Consider the following 16,598-nt stretch of genomic DNA (forward strand, 5'->3'; position numbering starts at 1 on the left):
GACCACTGAGAAAATGAGTGCGTGAACAAGCCTGATCTTCATTTGGAGTGTTATTTCCTTCCCTTTGAACACTGTATCAAGAGCCTTCGTTGAAGAGTAACCCAGTACTATTCTGCAGAGAATTTCTTCCCTGCTAGTTGTTTCTTGGTTTACAAAAGGAGATTGAAATCCTTTACAACTTCTATTCTATCGTCTTCAAGCTTAAATTCTTCATCATTTTCTGTGTTCATGATTTTTGCCTTGTTTATGTTTAGTTCTAATCCCATGTTACGACTTCTGGCTTTGACATTGATGAGCATTGTGTCATCTGCATAGCACAGGTTGTTTATATTTCTGCCACCAACTTTGAAACCAATGCTCTCCTTCAGAATTTGCTTAACTGAAGATGGCTTCACTGTAAAGGTTGAACAGGTAAGGTGATAAGATGCATCTTTGCCTGACGCCATGTTTTTTTGGAAACCAATCAGTGTTGCAATATTCTGTTCTCACTGCAGCTTCTTGATTTTCCTAGAGGCTCATGATGCACGACCTACTCCTACTGGAACGCTGGTCTAGGACCTGGCAACTCAGCTTCAATGCCAAAAAATGCAAAGTCATGCACCTAGGCAACCATAATCCATACAAGACTTATACTCTTAATGGTGAGATCCTAACAAGAACAGTAGCAGAACGGGACTTGGGGGTGATCGTCAGTGAGGACATGAAGGCTGCCAGTCAGGTAGAGCAGGCCTCATCCAAGGCAAGACAGATCCTAGGTTGCATACGCAGGGGTTTCGTCAGCCGTAAGCCGGAAGTCATTATGCCATTGTATAGATCCATGGTGAGGCCCCACCTGGAATACTGTGTGCAATTCTGGAGACCACATTATCGCAAAGATGTGCTGAGATTGGAGTCGGTTCAGAGAATGGCCACCCGGATGGTCTCGGGACTCAAAGATCTCCCGTACGAAGAAAGGTTAGACAAACTGCAGCTATACTCGCTTGAGGAGCGCAGAGAGAGGGGGGACATGATCGAGACGTTCAAGTATCTCACGGGCCGCATCGTAGCAGAAGAAGATATCTTCTTTTTCAAGGGAACCACGGCAACAAGAGGGCATCCGTGGAAAATCAGAGGCGGGAAACTACGAGGTGACACCAGGAAATTCTTTTTCACTGAAAGGGTGGTTGATCGCTGGAATAATCTTCCACTGCAGGTGATTGAGGCCAGCAGCGTGCCTGATTTTAAGGCCAAATGGGATCGACACGTGGGCTCTATTCACTAGGCAAAGGTAGGGGAGGGTCATTAGGGTGGGCAGACTAGATGGGCCGTGGCCCTTATCTGCCGTCTATTTCTATGTTTCTATGTTTCTCTTTATCAGCTGAGTTATGCGTTAGGGTATTCCTATTTGAGCTAGAGTTCTCCATAGTTTATCGTGATTCACACAGTCAAAAGCTTTGCTGTAGTTGGTGAAGAAGAAGTATGGGGGCTTTTGCTATTCTTTGCTCTTCTCCAATATCCATCTGCCATTGACAATAAGGTCTCTTGTTGCTCGACCTTTTCTGAAACCAGCCTGAACTTCGGGTAGTTCTTGCTCAACGTATGATTGTAGCCTTCATTGTATTATTTTCAGCAATATTTTGCTGATGTGTAGAATTAATGTGATCGTTCTGTAGTTGTTACAGTCCTTGGTGTCACCTTTCTTTGGTATAGGTATGAACAGTGATCTTCACCAATCGGTTGGTCATATTTTTTCCTTCCAAAGCTGTTGACACAGTCGAGTGAAGTCCATGATAGCATCTCCTAAGCCTTTGATTAATTCAATTGGAATACCATCGACACCAGGTGCATTTGTAAAGCAGGAAAGAATTCCAAGGAAATTTATAAAGAACTTAAACCAGGGGCATCCAACCTTGGCCCTTGCCAAGTTGGGTTTTCAAGATTTCCCAAATGAATATGCATAAGATCTATTTGCATACAATGGAAGCAGTGCATGCAAATAGATATCATGCAAATTCATTGGAGAAATCCTGAAAACCCGACTGGATTGCAGCCCTCGAAGACCAATGTTTGGCAACCCTGACTTTGACTTTCTTTTGTGTCCAGAGGTATGCTTAGGTCAGGGAAATATATAACACATTAAGAGGTGCAAAAGTCCAAGGGTAAAATTTTAAAAGTGAAAGTATGTGCACACTTTTTCTTTGAGGTACGAAGTAGCAGTTGGAGTTCATGAAAGTCAAGACCACATGTCCAGGTTGAAAGAGGTTGGTTAAGATATAAGATACTGAATTTGTCTTTTGGGATCCCATTCAATTGCAACAATTCTTGGTAGCTCGTGAACAGAAGTGAGTTTTCTTTTCTTTCTCTTTTCATTTTCATTTATTGATGAGGAATTAGAGTAGGAATGTCCAAAATATCCTAATTTAGTTGGGAATGATTTGGGTTCATTGGAACTCAACCCATTCCTTGTTTTCCCTTAAAACTTAGTTGATATAGCAATATGTTTCCCCTTTTAGTGGGCTTGTAAAGGATTGTTTTTTGTATTATTTGTTGTATTGAAAGTTTGTATGGAAACCTTTTTTTCCTTGATATCTTTATGATATTGTAAATGCATTAAATCTAATAAAATAAAAAAAGAAAGAGGTTTGTCGAGACCTTGACCTCTCACGAATGGACCACCTGAAACTAATTTGATTTGCATGCATGAAAAAAGTACATTGCTTCAGTGAAGACGATCTGGGAGCGCAGTGAAGATCTGTACAGTGTTCAGTACTGAAGCATTTTCTGATGGTTTATCAAAGCCGCAGGTTTCATCTTCTGCGATAAGCTTCCGTTCACTCTGGAGTGACCTAGTGATTAGAGCTGCTGTTGACTCAGCACCCTGAGGTTGTGAGTTTAATCCCAGCCTGCTCCCTGTGACTCTGGACAGGTCAGTTAACTCTCCATTACCCCAGCCTGCCAGGACAGAAAAGGAAAATACTTAAAAGAGTTCCTGATTACTATTCAATGTATTGTAAACCACTTTGGGTGAATCTCTTCATGAAAAAGCAGTTAAATAAATACATATTTCCTGAATGTGATCTTTTGTCTTGAAAACTCTCTTTGGATAAGGAAAGTAGCTTTGAAGGCTGAAGATATATTCAGAGGGCTTGATACTATAAATGGCTCCTAAATCGGTAGATGCCTAGGAAAACAATACCTACTGACAGTGGAATAGTGAGGAGGGGGGTGAACTACCCCAGGCGCTGTTTTGGTGGGGGTGCTGGCAGCTCTCCGCCCCTCCATGCCACACTTTCACCCTTCCTTCCCCCCCTCCCCTGTACTTATTTAAATCTGGCCTGCTGTTCGCGCCGGCCTGGCTCCCCTCTGAAATCACTTCCAGGTTGCGGAGCCAAGAAGTGACATCAGAGGGAAAGCCAACACCGGTGCAAGCAGCAGGCCGGTGAAGCTACTTATGCTGGTGAAGAATTAAAGAGGTACGGGGCGGAGGGAGGGCATGAGTGTGGCATGGGGGGTGCGGAAGGAGCAAAGGGGGTGATGAGGGAGGTGCCACCGCCCCGGGCGCCTACTACCCTTGCTACGCCACTGCCTACTGCATGTCATTAAAATGAGGTGCTGCTAGGCGTTTGCAACCTAGGCACCGGTATATGAGGCCAGGTTTTTCGTATTCTACAATGGGCACCTACCACCATCTGTGCCCAAACTCCACCCCTAACCAGGCCTACTTTTTTGGATATTTATTTATTTAAAGAATTTCTATACCGTTTAAGGCAGGGGTTGGCAACTCCGGTCCTCGAGGGCCGGAATCCATTCGGGTTTTCATGATTTCCCCAATGAATATGCATTGAAAGCAGTGCACGCAAATAGTTCTCATGCATAGTCATTGGGGGGGGAAATCCTGAAAACCTGACTGGATTTTCCAGCCCTCGCGGACCGGAGTTGCCCACCCCTGGTTTAAGGCCTAAACGGTTCACATGATGTTACGTGCATAATATTATAAGAGAAAATAAAAACAAGTTAACGTAAATAGACAGATCCTGGGGAAATCAGCCATAAAAATCAAGACGAAAAGAGGCTACGCAAACAATCGTAGAGAGATTCTCAGAAACTGTCAATCATGAGGAATCTAGAACAGTGGTTCCCAACCCTGTCCTGGAGGAACACCAGGCCAATCGGGTTTTCAGGCTAGCCCTAATGAATACGCATGAGAGAGATTTGCATAGGATGGAAGTGATAGGCATGCAAATTTGCTTCATGCATATTCATTAGGGCAGTGATTCCCAACCCTGTCCTGGAGGAACACCAGGCCAATCGGGTTTTCAGGCTAGCCCTAATGAATATGCATGAGAGAGATTTGCATAGGATGGAAGTGATAGCCATGCAAATTTGCTTCATGCATATTCATTAGGGCAGTGATTCCCAACCCTGTCCTGGAGGAACACCAGGCCAATCGGGTTTTCAGGCTAGCCCTAATGAATATGCATGAGAGAGATTTGCATAGGATGGAAGTGATAGCCATGCAAATTTGCTTCATGCATATTCATTAGGGCAGTGATTCCCAACCCTGTCCTGGAGGAACACCAGGCCAATCGGGTTTTCAGGCTAGCCCTAATGAATATGCATGAGAGAGATTTGCATAGGATGGAAGTGATAGGCATGCAAATTTGCTTCATGCATATTCATTAGGGCAGTGATTCCCAACCCTGTCCTGGAGGAACACCAGGCCAATCGGGTTTTCAGGCTAGCCCTAATGAATATGCATGAGAGAGATTTGCATAGGATGGAAGTGATAGCCATGCAAATTTGCTTCATGCATATTCATTAGGGCAGTGATTCCCAACCCTGTCCTGGAGGAACACCAGGCCAATCGGGTTTTCAGGCTAGCCCTAATGAATATGCATGAGAGAGATTTGCATATGATGGAAGTGATAGCCATGCAAATTTGCTTCATGCATATTCATTAGGGCAGTGATTCCCAACCCTGTCCTGGAGGAACACCAGGCCAATCGGGTTTTCAGGCTAGCCCTAATGAATATGCATGAAGCAAATTTGCATGCCTATCACTTCCATCCTATGCAAATCTCTCTCATGCATATTCATTAGGGCTAGCCTGAAAACCCGATTGGCCTGGTGTTCCTCCAGGACAGGGTTGGGAATCACTGCCCTAATGAATATGCATGAAGCAAATTTGCATGGCTATCACTTCCATCCTATGCAAATCTCTCTCATGCATATTCATTAGGGCTAGCCTGAAAACCCGATTGGCCTGGTGTTCCTCCAGGACAGGGTTGGGAACCACTGATCTAGAAGGCATTTACGAACAGCTAAGTTTGAAGTAATTTCCTAAATCTGCCTGTTTCACCACATTTCCGTATTTGACTCACGAGTGACAAAAAGTCATTGCGCTGGTCTCAACCTATTTAGGGTTAACATAAGAACTGCCGCTGCTGGGTCAGACCAGTGGTCCATCGTGCCCAGAAGTCCGCTCCCGCGGGTAGCCCCCAGGTCAAAGGCCAGCACCCTAACTGAGACCAGCCCCCACCTGCGTATGCTCCGGTTCAGCAGGAACTTGTCCAACTTTGTCTTGAATCCCTGGAGGGTGTTTTCCCGTATAACAGCCTCCGGAAGAGCGTTCCAGTTTTCCACCACTCTCTGGGTGAAGAAGAACTTCCTTACGTTTGTACGGAATCTATCACCTTTTAACTTCAGAGAGTGCCCTCTCCTTCTCCCTACCATGGAGAATAGAAGAACATAAGATTTGCCACTCCTGGGTCAGACCAGTGGTCCTTCGTGCCCAGCAGTCTGCTCCCGCGGTGGCCCCCTGGTCAAAGACCAGCACCCTAACTGAGACCAGCCCCCACCTGCGTATGCTCCGGTTCAGCAGGAACTTGTCCAACTTTGTCTTGAATCCCTGGAGGGTGTTTTCCCGTATAACAGCCTCCGGAAGAGCGTTCCAGTTTTCCACCACTCTCTGGGTGAAGAAGAACTTCCTTACGTTTGTACGGAATCTATCACCTTTTAACTTCAGAGAGTGCCCTCTCCTTCTCCCTACCATGGAGAATAGAAGAACATAAGATTTGCCACTCCTGGGTCAGACCAGTGGTCCTTCGTGCCCAGCAGTCTGCTCCCGCGGTGGCCCCCCTGGTCAAAGACCAGCGCCCTAACTGAGACCAGCCCCACCTGCGTACACTCCGGTTCAGCAGGAACTTGTCTAACTTTGTCTTGAATCCCTGGAGGGTGTTTTCCCCTATAACATTTGCCTTTAATAGGGCTAAGTTCTCAGAGTGTAGTGATCTGTTCAGTAGATAATTAGTCATTTTGCTCTATAGTACCGTACAAGAATTGGTGAGAAATCATCACCAGTTTGTACTGAATTCTGAACGCAACCAGCAACCAGTGTAGTTGGAGATAGGGTGTAATGTGAACGTGTTTCGACGTTCCCGTTATTAGTCTGGCTGCTGTGCTTTGTGTGACTTGCAGTGCCCTGCACCTTGTCTTGCTTATTACGAGGTACAGGGCATTGCAATCATCAAGCCTCGTCAAGACCGTCGCTTGGACAACGTTCCGAAAGTCAAAAGGTGACATCGGTTTCACTCGGTGCAATAAATGCATCTGTGCAAAACATGCTTTACTGTCTTAGCAACCTGACAGTTGATAGGTGCCTCGGTGTACACGCCTCCATGGTGCCTACCCCAAAATTATTATTATTAAAAAAAATAATAATTTCAAACTTTTTATTGAAGGAATCAAATAAGTATATAATAATATAATACAATAAGAAAGTTATTACAATTAGATTCAGAATATTAATTTTCAAACATATTTCTATCATTCCTCCAAAATATATTTCCAAATTATCTATTTCATACCTCTATACATTCCCCCCTATTCCCATCCCCCCTTTCCCTAGCCCCCTTTTCCCCCCCTTCCCTACATCCCATTGTTTTTATTTCAGTTATAAAAAGCAAACAAAACAAACTGCAGACCTTGTACACGATGCAGGCAGACTTTATTTATAACAAATGAATCATAAATTAAAAACCTCTTTCTAGGCAAGGGACCCAACACGGTCCGTGTTTCGTATAATCTTTCTTCAGCGCGTTACTAACGTCGCAGTTTCCAGAGCGTGTCACTAGCGGTTCAGTTCCTACAGCTTGTCACTTTTACTGGACCCCTGATGAAGATTATACGAAACACGGACCGTGTTGGGTCCCTTGCCTAGAAAGAGGTTTTTAATTTATGATTCATTTGTTATAAATAAAGTCTGCCTGCATCGTGTACAAGGTCTGCAGTTTGTTTTGTTTGCTTTGGATTGTTTTTTACTGCAGACAGTTGGACCTCTGACTCCTATTTTTGATTGTGTTTATTTCAGTTATAACATTGTAATTAATGAATTAAGCAAATATACAATTCAAGTACAGTGGTACCTTGGATTACCAGCATAATCCGTTCCAGGAGCATGCTTGTAATCCAAAATGCTCGTTTATCAAAGCGAGTTTCCCCATAGGAAATAATGGAAACTCGCTTTGATGCGTTCCCCCCCCCCCCCCCCGAGAACCGGCATTGCTCCCCTCGAAGGCCCCCCTGCGATCAGGCACCCCCCCCCCTGCGATCTGGCACCCCCCTTGCCTCGAACCGGCACCACCCCCCGACACGATCCGACCCCCCCCCCCCCCCGACACAATTGGGCACCCTCCCGCCGCTTCTTACCCTCATCTGGGCACTCTTGAAAATCGGCCTCCTCGTCTGCTGGGCCTTGAGCATGAACGTGAACGTGAACTCGCAGGCCTTGAGCATGCTCAGATGCTCAAGGCCCCGCAGAGGAGAAGGCCAATTTTCAAGAGTGCCCAGATGAGGGTAAGAAGCGGCTGGGGGGTGCCCAATTGTGTCGGGGGGGGGTTGTCGGATCGTGGCGGGGGGTGCCCAATCGTGGCGGGGGTGTCGGATCGTGGCGGGGGGGTGCCCAATCGTGTCGGGGTGGTCGGATCGTGGCGGGGGGTGCCCAATCGTGGCGGGGGTCGGATCGTGGTGGGGGGGAGTGCTGGTTCGAGGCAGGGGGGGTGCTGGATCGCAGGGGGGGGTGCCGGATTGCGGTTTCCGAGGCACCGATTTTGCAAATGTTTTGCTCGTCTTTCAAAGCACTTGCAAACAGGTGCACTCGTAAACCGAGGTACCACTGTATTTCCATACATATTACTACCATCCCTCCCATTCCCTCCCCTCCCCCAGAATGAAAGGTGACACATATTACCAGATGTTGAAATGCAATTAATGTTTCCAAAGCTTCAATATAAAACATTAAGAATCATACTTCGTGCTCTTGAGGAGAGATTTGGAATATAGGGGTCCCAAATTTTCAAAAAGAGGCGAGTTCGTCTAGGAAATGTACGAACCTCCCAAACCTATATTTATTTATTTATTTGAATGGTGCTGTTCAATTAACAGCGCCAACTGAACCAATTAAAAAATTGTTAGCTGCCTAGATTGGCTGGGCACGCTAACCTTGGCGCTTAATTATAGGTGTCTTTTATAGAATCAGGCCCAGAGGAAGGATCTATAAAGATGAAAAGCAGTTGGATTTTCCATATTTAAAATTAATTTGTCAGATTCTGGATGTCTTTTTTGACTGTCTTTTGTTGTGTTCAAGATTTATACTCTACGCGACGTACAGGATACAATTATTTGTTGTACAATTTTAACTTAAGTCAGAGAACTGATCATGCTGTATTGTCCAAGCAGGATGAATGCTTCAGACAGATAACGTTACAAATATTACAGGAACAGGCAGGATATTAAAAAATTCTAGAGTGTGATAAAACTGGAGGGACTTGTGTTGCTTACAGTATGAATATATTTAAAAAGGCAAAAAAATATCACTTGGATTTGCCTCATATCTATTTCAGTGGAAAATCAAGGTGAGTTACATTCAAGAAAAGTAGATATTTTCCTGTCCCTGAAGAGCTTACTCTGACCTGAGGCAAGAGTGGCAGTGGAATCTGAACCAGGTTTTCCTGGTGCTTAGCCTGCTGCTCCTCCTCCACTCCTGAACCCTCCCTCCCCCCCCCATCCATGATTTGGGTTACCAGACGTCCAGGAAAACCCTTCCCCTGACCCTGAGACAAGAAAATGACCTCAGCAACTTTAAATCTAGTCTTAAAACATTTCTTTTCAAAGATGCTTATGAGATCTATTCCTAGATGCAACCACGATGGCATCTTTTCAGTAAGAAATGCATTTGAAGTTGCGATCCATTTTTGCACCACTGCTCCTGATGAAGCCTCACAAGGTGAAACGGAGGCCCCATCGGGCAATTCAATCTTGTGCTGTCATTTAAAGAAAAATGAAAAAATAAGGGCTCTTTATGTTTGGTGTGCTATCTTGCCTTTTGAGCGAATATAATTTGCCTTTTGCATCCTAAATTTTATGCACTTTATATTATAACATTTTATTGAAGGGAACAAGTAAATATACAATAATATAAAACAAATAGATATGCCTTATGATTAAATTCACAATTATGATATTTCCATACATATTTCTATCATTCCTCCAAAATATATATCCATATGACCTATTTCAACCCCCCTACACCCTCCTTATTCCCTTTCCCCATCCCCCTTTCCCCCCTTCCCTACCCCTCCATTCTTTTTATTTTACATTCAATTTATTACATTGTAATACATTTCCATATAACCAATTCCATCCTACTCATACATCCTCCCAGTTTCTTTCCCCCCCCCTCCCAAATGGAAGGTGACACAAAATACCAGGTATTAGAATGCAATGAATGTTTCCAAAGATTCAATTTAGTATTCTTGTTAGTTGTCCTTCTTATTTAATGAAGTCTGCTCCAGAAACATACAAATCTACTACTTTGGCTTCATTTTCAACTAGAGTCAGGTGAATTTCCCAAATTATATGGAAGAATTGTCCTTACCCCAATCAAGAAAAATACATCTCTGAATTCTTCTTGGATTACTAATTAAAGGCAGTAGCCTCCATACAGTATTTCATTACGATCAAGGAGGGATTAGTCACATTGTATCTGGAAAATTACCTGAATCAATTCAACATCCTACATGTTTCTCAGTCTGGGTTTTGTACTTTACACAGTACTGAAATTGTATTATGTTCTCCGATTGCTGAAATTAGGAGAACAATCAGAAAGGGTGCAGAAGTTCTCCTTATGCAACTAGATCTATCCAGCAGTTTGATCTTGTTCATCCTGAAATCTTACTATCTACTCCACCTCCTCCCCCCCCCCCTTTAATCAAGTTGCGTTAGAGGTTTTTAGTGTGGGATGGCGAGGTAAGCGCTCTGACACTCATAGGATGTCTATGAGCATTGGAGCATTTACAGTGCCAGCTTGCGCTAGAAGGAGGCCCATATTGGATAGCATATAAATAACTGGAAGGGTATTGAAATGGTTTAGGGCAGGGGTGTCCAACCTTTTGGCTTCCCTGGGCCACATTGGCCGAAAAATTTTTTTTCTGGAGCTGCACAAATGCGTAAACGCTGCAGCAAGACAGAGGAGGGAGCCGGCAAGACGGTAAACACCCGTGGGCAGCAGAGGGAAACACTGCATCGCCCTCGACCGGGGGCCGCACAAAATACTTCACGGGGCCACAGGTTGGACACCCCTGGTTTAGGGGCTTTCTCCAGTAGAGATCCTATATTGTTTATTGTAAGTTTCTATACCTCTACTAATGACTGGGGAGTCAATTCAGAGTGGTTTACATGAGCTTCTATGATGGCGTTATGATATATTAGTTTCAGTAATGGTGTTACAATATATGAGCTTTAGTGATAGAAACACGATGGCATATAAAGGCCGAATGGCCCTTTCAGTCTGCCCATCTGCAGCATCCACTATTCCCTCCTCTCCCTATTGGCTAAGGTTTTTAATTAACTGGTAGTTATCTGAGTTAGTTCCTCAGGGGTGTAGTTATCAAGGTGGGCTACCATTAAGACGTTATTTATCCACTAATCTGTGCTATTTTAACACAGGTCTCATTTTATACACTGGAGTTAATGAAATAACATGTCTGTGTAATGAGCTTGAGAAACAAGGGAAACTGGGTTCAAAATAGTAACATAGTAGATGACGGCAGATAAAGACCCGAATGGTCCATCTAGTTTGCCCAACCTGATTCAATCTACAATTTTGTTGTTGTTTTTTTTTTTTTCTTCTCCTCTTTAACTATTTCTGGGCAAGATTCAATAAAATGTGCCCAAATAACGGTGCCAGAAAAATCAATGTGGCACGCTCAACTGTATAGAGTGACACGATGAGTGTACACTTCCCCTTCCGTATTTGTGGTTTCACCAATCGCGGTTTCGGTTAGTCATGGTTTTTCATTTGCAGGCTCCGCCTCCCAAATGACGTCTGAGGAAATCGCTGCTCCCAGCGTTGTACAGAGAAAATGGCTGCACTTTCTTTGCAGGAACAGGTCAGGTTATTCGCGGTTTTAGCGTATTCTCTAGTGTTTTTAACAGAAAACTGCGAATGACATACGAAAAGTTAATTGCGTTTTTTTCTGTATTTGCTGAGTTGTTTTTCCCCCTTCACCGCGAATACGGAGGGGGAAGTGTAAACTGTAACCCGTTCTGAGCTTTTCGGGGAGGACAGGATATAAAACCAAATAAATAAATATTATTCTATTAAGGGCACTCCAAGTTGAGCGCTTTTTATAGATTAGCAATTAGGGCCTGATTCTATATATGTCGCCCCAAAAAATCAGGGCCAACTAGTGCGGCACTGAGGGCGATTCTGTAAAAGTTAGACGTCCGTTGTAGAAACGCGCTTGGTGCCCTCTAAGCGTGCTTAGGCGGTGCTAAGTGTCTTAACTTTTAGGCGCACCTTATTTAGGCCAGGGTTTACCTTGCCTAAATGCCCGCACCTAGGTTAGATGCCTAACTGAAAAAACCGCACTGGTCTCCCTGTCTAAAGAAGGATATAACCCTACTGGAGAGGGTGCAGATGAGAGCCAAGAAGCTAGTAAAAGGTATGGAGAATCTGAGCTACAAGGAACGGCTCGGAAAACTGGGATTGTTCACCCTCGAAAAGAGAAGGCTGCGAGGGGATATGATAAGAGACTTTTAAAATACTAAAAGGATTCGACAAAATAGAGCAAGAAACATCGTTATTCACATTGTCATATGTGACACGGACAAAGAGGTCATGGACTGACCCAGGACAAATGTCAGGAAGTTCTGTTTCACACAGCGAGTGGTGGACGCTTGGAATGCTCTCCCAGAGGAGGTTGTGACGGAGACCACCATTCGGGGATTCAAGGGCAAGTTGGATGCACACCTTCTTGCGAATCACATTGAGGGATACGGGTAAATAAGGTATTCATCAGGGAACACCTAGCTTAGCCTCCGCTTGCGCGGGTCGCCGGTCTAGATGGACCTAAGGTCTGATCCGGTGAAGGCATTTCTTATGTTCTTATGATCCACTCCCTAACCACGCCCACTTTTAACCATGTGCAGGTAAATTTATAGATTACAAACACCTAAAACACGTCCTGGTGGTGATGAGGTTATAGGAGGGAACTGGTATTAATAAAGGCAGTGGAGGTTTATGCATTGATCTCCTTGAATGACAGGAAACCAGAGGGAAAAGAGTTCCGATATTTGGGCAGACTGAGCACGTTAGCTGTTCTGTTTCTGCTTTCATTTGCTATGCTATCTTGGCCCCACATACACATAACCCATTAAAAATAAATAGAAACATAGAAAAGGGCCACAGCCCATCAAGTCGGCCCACCCTAATGACCCACCCTCATAACTTCACCCCGCTAGAGATCCCACATGTGTATCCCATTTTTTCTTCATATTCCTTTGTATCACAGATGATGAATGTTATGATCTTTATACTTCTTGACTGATATTTTCTTTATTAGTTTTGTTTTATCTTATATATAAAATCAATAAAACTTATTGAACTTAAAAAAAAAAAAATCTGGCACGCTGCTGGCCTTAATCACCTGCAGTGGAAGTTCATTCCAATGATCGACCACCCTTTCGGTGAAGAAACACTTCCTGGTGTCGCCATGAAATTGTCCGCCCCTGATTTTCAGGGGATGCCCTCTTGTGGTCGAGGGTCCTTTAAGAAAGAAGATACCGTCTTCCACCTCGATACGGCCCGTGATATATTTAAACGTCTCAATCATGTTCTTCGAGTGAGTACAGCTGCAATTTATTCAGTCTTTCCTCAAATGGGAGATTCTTGAGGCAACAGCAAACTCCCTCCCCCCCAAATCCAGAAACAACTTTGTATTTTGAGAAACTACTGTTTCCATCACAGTTGCATGGGTGCATTCCCTTCTGTGGAAAGAACACAAGAATAACCATATTGGGTCAGACCAATGGTCCAATTAGCCCAGTTTCCTGTTTCCAAAAGTGGCCAACCCAGGTCACAAGTACCTGACAGAAACCCAAATATTAGAAACATTCCATGCTAGCAATCCCAGACCAAACAATGGCTTCCGCTTTGTCTGTCTCAATAACAGACTAAGGACTTTTCCTCCCGGAACTTGCCCTTTTTTTTTTTTTAAACCTAGACACGCTAACCGCCTTTGCCACATTCTCTGGCAATGAGTTCTAGAGCTTAACTATTCTTTGAGTGAAAAAAATATTTCATCCTGTTTGTTTTAAAAGAATTTCCATGGTCTATGTACTTTTTGAAAGAGTAAAAAAAAAAAAATATATCTATTCACATTGATCTGTTCTACACCATTCAGGATTTTGTAGACCTTAATCAAGAAAAGCACTGTCCACGGTTTTTGATAGTGAACAATTATTGCTACAGTGCTCTGACAGCTAACTACCACAATTTTAGTGTATTCAAGAATGCTCAAAGCTGCATTTTTATGTTTACACCAAAGCACTCCTTTTCCTAGGCTTCATCGTGTCAGGTTGCTGCAATGGGTTAAATCATGCAACATGGAAAAAGAAATACAAGAAAAGAGTTCAAATTAAAAAAACAACAACATCAGTTTCAAAGTGGCACTACAGATTCTGCAGTAATTTCTACACTCCATATTAATTGTCTGTGATTTTCTCCTGAAGGAGAGCCATTTTAAAGAGTTGGCATTGTGAGCGCTGCTTTGAAGACCCAGATAAATGCCTATATACGTAGTGTACCTGGGCACATTGCCCTGATTGGCAATTGTGTCTCTCGCAGCAGCTAAAAGTACATGCAAATTTTTACAGCATGGATTTTTTTTTTTCAAGCTAGACTAGAAATGGTTTCCAGGGGTGTGGTTTGGTCTGACAAAAAGCATGTTTTTTTCAAATACAGTGTTCCCCCGCAAATTTGCGATTCGCGAATCGTGGACTCGCTCATTCGCACTCTGCTCTGACCGCCTCTTCCTGTAGTAAAGTCGGGCTACACCAATCAGGAGCTGCGCGTCAAAGCAGCTCTTGATTGTTGTAGCCTGACTTTACTACAGGAAGAGGCGGTTGGAGCAGACCGTGAGTGATTTTCTTCTCCCGCCAGCACTCCAGCTGCCCTTTCCTGCCTCCCCTGCCTTTGGACAGGAGAAAAACCGCACTTGCGGGTTTTCAAAATTCACGGGGGTTCCTGGAACGAAACCCCCATGAATCTCAGGGGAGCACTGTATACAAAGGTAGTGTAGCCATGGGTGGGCCTAGGTGGGCAGGGGCCTGCCAACTTTGGGTTCAGGTCCATCCAGCAATGGCGCACATCCTCACTGCAGGTGGCAGAGATCGCCAAGCTTCAGTGGCATAGTAAGGGAGGGACTGGGGGGGGGGGTTGTCCAGCCGGGTGTCGTGTTGATAAGGGCACAGGCATCTGTCCTCCTCTCTGCCCCCCACTTCTCCCCCCCCAACTGCCGCATGTGTGCGCCGCTTCCCTTCCCCATGACCTCTATAACGTTCCTGGTGCGAGCAGCAATTCCTAACCTGCTGTCGCACGTCAATTCTTCCTCTGACATCACTTCCTGGACCTGCGCCTAGAAAGTGACATCAGAGGATGAGCTGACGCTGGCACGACAGCAGCTTGGGGATTGCTGCTCATGCCAGGAACGTTACAGAGGTATGGGGGAAGGGAAGAGGCATGCGTATGTCAGGAGGGGGAGGGGAAGGAGCGTGTGGAGGTGGGGGGAGGGGCGCCATCACCTCAGGTCCCTCTCTCACCTCGCTACGCCACTGCCAAGTGAAAATGTCCTCTGGCAGAAACTTCGAGTCTTGTCAGCACTGGGAAAGCCATTGGCACGGTTCTGTCTACAGATGCCTGCGCTCTCTGGGCATGCTCAGTTTATGCGCAGGAGCTGAACGTGTGTAGGGGTGCGAGCATTGGTGGATGAAAGCACACTGCTATCTTCCCCAGTGTTCACATGGTCCAGGGTAGGGGAGGTTCCACTGGAGAATATCTTCAGATTGTGGGGTTGGGTATCCCTGCCACCTTACAATGATGGGGGGAGGGGAAGGTAGAAGACATGCGTGGGTCTACTCAGTCCACTTCTGGGCGCACCCAAAAATTCACCTCTGGTTACGCTACCGATATACACTTTTAGGCCATTATTGAAAATCACTTGTGGCATGCTTAAATGATCTTCTGATTTATGTATTTTCTGGAGGGAAGGGAGAGGTTTTTATTTGTTAAGGGTTGATGAACTATTTTTGATAGCTTATAAGTGCTTAATTCTCAGATTTATGACAAGTATGTTATATGACAAGTATGTTATACTTTTGTAAGAATTGAAAATTTAATAAAGATTTTTTTTTTTTTTTAAGAAAATCACTTGTGCCAGTGGTCTGCAAAGCATGGCCCCCAGGGCCGTTCGTGGCCTCTGAAGTCCTCCACTGTGGCCCTCAAAACAGTTGTCTGAAACACGCGTCAAATCCCGCAAATGTGTTAATTCCAGTCTTGCCCACTTGATAGAGTAACTGCAAACAATCTCTTTAAGTGTGCTACTTGGGTATCTCATTTCTGGAATTTTCTACTGTTGACAATCCAAAATAAAATGAATCGCCAAACATTAACAGCGCGAGCCAGCTGGGGGAGGGCGGAGACTTTACATGTCAGCACTGACATATCATATGACGACTGTGATAAATTAGGAAGGCATAACCATCAGTGGCACACAGTAATATCTTGTATATACAGTAAAACCTTGGATTGCAAGTAACTTGGTTTGCAAATGTTTTGCAAGACAAGCAAAACATTTGATTAAATTTTAACTTGATATACAAGCAAGATCTTGCAATACAAGTACATACAGTATACGCACATCACAACTGAGCCGATGGTTCTTCTCTCTCTGTCGCTGCAAGAGTGTAGTGACTCTTCTAAATGAGCGAGGTCTTGCAATATATTATTTTGTATTAAAGTGTTTGGATTGTGGAACGAATCGTCTGAGTTTCCATCATTTCCTTTAAGGAAATTTGCTTCGATATACGAGTGCTTTGGATTACAAGCATGCTTCTGGAACGAATTATACGCGCAAACCAATGTTTTACTGTATCTGTAAAATAGCATAAACTTCTCTAAAAGTAAGATTGCACAGGCTCGCCTATCTTAAAATGCCTGGATTAGAGTCAAAAATGCATTATTTTCCCAAAATATTATGCTAGATCTTTTCTGGGCATCCTTT

Source organism: Geotrypetes seraphini, chromosome 14, assembly GCF_902459505.1.
Source record: "Geotrypetes seraphini chromosome 14, aGeoSer1.1, whole genome shotgun sequence".
NCBI classification, from domain to species: Eukaryota; Metazoa; Chordata; class Amphibia; order Gymnophiona; family Dermophiidae; genus Geotrypetes; species Geotrypetes seraphini.